Source organism: Aulostomus chinensis, chromosome 15, assembly GCF_037954235.1.
Source record: "Aulostomus chinensis isolate RoL2024-O1b breed Wild chromosome 15, RoL_Achi_v1.0, whole genome shotgun sequence".
In the NCBI taxonomy this organism is placed as follows: domain Eukaryota; kingdom Metazoa; phylum Chordata; class Actinopteri; order Syngnathiformes; family Aulostomidae; genus Aulostomus; species Aulostomus chinensis.
This window is the reverse complement of record NC_141334.1, coordinates 24,816,925-24,820,761: the sequence shown is the minus strand read 5'-3', so window position 1 is coordinate 24,820,761 and position 3,837 is coordinate 24,816,925. Positions and strand designations below refer to the sequence as shown.

Here is a 3,837-nt window from a genome sequence, read left to right as displayed (position 1 = left end):
GCTCCCTGCATTTGGAAGGAGCAGGGATGGGGCCAGAAGAAACACAGAATTGAAATTACAAGAGACTGGAGTTGGTCATGAAGTGTGATTGAATGCCTCTTCATGACGTCATTGGTGCACACCTGTACAATCAGAATGTGAGCTGAGGGGTGGAGATCGATGAGTACTGGGGACAGTTTGATAACGTCCACAACTTTGGCACCAGGAAGACAGTCGGTGAAAGCACCTGGGAGTTCAACAGACCTGATGATTGAATCACCAATGACAAGGATTTCAGCCACCATCGTAAACAGAGACTTCAGATGCGAGAGAAAACCTTCTGTCAGCCTCACCAGCGAGGGCAGTGGCAGAGGCAGCAGAGTTGAATGAAGCAGTATCAACCGGCAAGTCTCAGCTAGAGGTGATGTCACCACTGGCTTTAGTCATAACCAGTGCTCCACCTAGCAGCAGGGACGATGGTGAAGGACCAGTAGAAGCACTCACAGAGTTGGAGACAGCAAGAGGAGAGGGACAATCACAGCGTTTCCCATGGGAAACTGTTGGATCCACTCAGGACGGGCTGCTCCTGAGAGGTCGAGGCACCCAGGAATTTAAAAGCTGCCATCAACCTGCAGGATGAACTCCTTCACTATGTGGGTGGTTCAAAGTCACTGGTTTCATTCCAGCTTTGACTTGAGAACGTGTTCATTCACATTTCCAGTAGCAGGGTGATACTTTCTCACACTTGTGGACAAACATCAGCATTCTTCACACAGCAGCTCCTCTGATCAACAACAGAAGAAGCTCAAGTGTTCTGGAGAATGAGGGAATCGATCCCTCTACCTCTCGCATGCTAAGCGAGCGCTCTACCATTTGAGCTAATTCCCCTGCTAATGGCCACAGCAGATAATGCACCTTGACCTTCATGCATGGTTGTGTGATTCACCAGTTGAAGCTTCTCTGGTTGACCAACATGTGGAATCTTTTTCAATACTCCAGTGGAGGTTTAAGTGATGAAAAATATGTGTTAGCCAGTGGGCATCTGATGTCAATGCGACATCAAGATGATTTCAAAAATTGATATCAAAATGAAATCATGATTTGGTCAAAAACGTAAATCAACATGATGTCAAAGTTTGACATCAATTTGATTATTGTCAAATTTCTGCCAAATAATGATCAAATTGATCTTATTTTGATATTGCTTTGATGTTAAGATTCTTTTGTGCTGAAGCCAAATCATGATATTGATGTTATTCTGATGTTTCAATGTGATTCTTTAAACTTTCAGCCATGCAATATGATGTTATTTTGACATCATTTGAATGTCCATCTAGTATTGCAAGTAGAATTGCCTTCCTCTAGACTTTGTCTCACTAAAGGATCTCTATCAGGATTAAAAGATGAAGATCTTGTGATTCCTGTACAAAGCAATAAAATAAAGCTTGAGATCCATGTAGTTTTGCAGTATTGCATGCGTGGGAGTGGCATTGCTACATTTTCTTTTTCTACAACAGGTTCCACCTGAGGATATCTCTAAATGATCAAGCATACATGTATGCTCAAAACATTTTATTTTCTATTTTACACAATTTTTTTTACAAAAACTTTTTCAAAACACAAATCAATTTCAATCAATCTATCAATCAATCACAGCTGCAGGCCTGCGCCCACCCCCACCTTTTCTGTCCGGTGCTGACCGCAAATATATTGCAATCCTGGACACAATAGCAGCCTCAGTCGTGCCAGGCTCTGACTTCTGAATGGCGTCTGAAAAAGTAAATTTTACAAGTGTTGAATAAAATGAGTTTTTTGATTGAGGACCTAACATTTATCAAAACAGGGTTTCCCCCAGAAATAAGGCATAGCCTGGCGATGGGGTGGGGGGATTTCGTGATCGTTCCTGAAGCAAACAACAGCTCACCGCAGGGGACGCTAGTGGCTATAATGAAGCCCACCCAAACTGTTGCGCACCAGCTTTTCCTGACAGGTGGCCCGCCTTGTTTGAAATGCACTGGGGGGAAACCCTGCAAAACAACTTACACTGCTCAAAAAATAAAGGGAAACTAAAATAATACATCCTAGATGTCTTTTAAGGAAATGTTCTGGTTGAAAATCTTGATTAATCAAACAGGGGAATGTGTTGAGAGTAAAATAACAAAAGAATGTTTTATGTAAAATGAAATTATCAACCCATGGGTTTCTTGATTTTGAATCCTGCTCAAAATGAAAGTGGAAACTCAGAATACAGGCTGATCCAACTTCAGTGGAAATTCCTCAGGACAAGTCAAAATGAGGCTCAGGAAATGCCTCTGACCACCAAACATCATGACTGGCAAATTCGCCATTGGCGCCCTGTTTTCCTCAGAGAGCAGGTTCACACTGAGCACATGTGACAGATGTGACAGAGTCTAGAGACGCCATGGAGACCACTATGCTGCCATCAACATCATCCAGTGGGACCAGTTTGACTGTGAGTCAGTAATGTTTTGGGGAAGGCATTTCCTTGTAAGGCCATAGAGCTCCCCTTGTGCTTGCCAGAGGTACCTTGACTGTTGTTAGGTACCAGGATGAGATTCTCAGACATATTGTGACACCATATGCTGGTGCAGTGGGCCCTGGGTTCCTTCGAATGCATGGCAATGCCAGGCCTTGTGTGGCTGAAGTTAGTTGGCAGTTCCTGCATGATGAAGGCATTCATGCTTTGGACAGGCCTGCACGTTCCCCAGACCTGAAACCAATTGGACACATCTGGGACATCTCCATCCGTACACCAAGGCCACAATGCACCCCAGACTGTCCAGGAGCTGATGGATGCTTACATCCTGGTCTAGTAGGGAGAGAATTTTTTTGTCTCATCAGGAGAATGCCCAGGCATTGTAGGGAGGTCACACAGGCACAAGGAGGCCACACACACGACTGAGCCTCATTTTGACTTGTCCTGAGGAATTTCCACTGAAGTTGGATCAGCCTGTATTCTGAGTTTCCACTTCCATTTTGAGCAGGATTCCAAATCCAGAACTCCATGGGTTGATAATTTCATTTTACATTTTTTTTAAACCTGTCCTGTTCAGTAGCTGAGGCAAGCAGCATCAATGTTCCTGGTGCCTTGTTGTACTGAAGCAGTTTTATTCTGTACAGGAGGAATCTGATAAACTCCTCTATTGCCATTTATGTTTAATTTTATTAGGAATGGTATTGGTTCATTGATGAAGCTACTGGACTGAGGCTCAGGAGTGGACAGGAAGAGAGAACAGGGACAGGACAGCGAGGACAAGGGGGAGGGGGGAGACAAAAACAACAACAGCAATAGCAGAAAAAAACAACAACAACAATAAAAAAAACACAAAAAACAAACAAAAAACAAATAAACGAACAAAGAAAAAGTAACAACAACAAAAGAAAAAGAAAGAAAAAACATTGGTTGCAGAATTTCCGGTGCAGGCTTACCATTTGGTTGAATATAATTTTAAGATAAATGTCTGAGTGTGTGTTTATGGGTCAGCTTTGCGCCCCATGCGTGTATGTGTGTATATGCGTGTGTATGTGTATGTGTGTGTGCTACGGTTTGTCTTGGATGCTGTGCGTAGCTGGCTGTAGCTGATGTGGGGGGGCCAGGACATCGCACCCCCAGTCCAGGATAGCAGGTAGGTCAGGACCAGGCCACCAGAGCACCCAGAAACCCCCAGGACACGGGGAGCCCCAGGCCACCCCTCCCCCAGGAAACAGCCACAGGCCCAACCCATGCCAGGACCCTTAGGAAAGCATAGCAAGCATTTCATTTTACATTAAACATGCTTTTGTTATTTTACTCTCAACACATTCCCCTGTTTGATTAATAAAGATTTTTAACTGAAA

At 43.9% G+C, this 3,837-nt stretch overlaps 1 non-coding gene across 1 annotated transcript; it reads right to left on the bottom strand.

The window, feature by feature from the left end:
• Positions 1-794: 794 nt before the first annotated feature.
• Positions 795-867, bottom strand: trnaa-agc (transfer RNA alanine (anticodon AGC)). Its single transcript has one exon. It is a non-coding gene; the product is annotated as a tRNA-Ala (tRNA).
• Between the last annotated feature and the right edge of the window lie 2,970 nt (positions 868-3,837).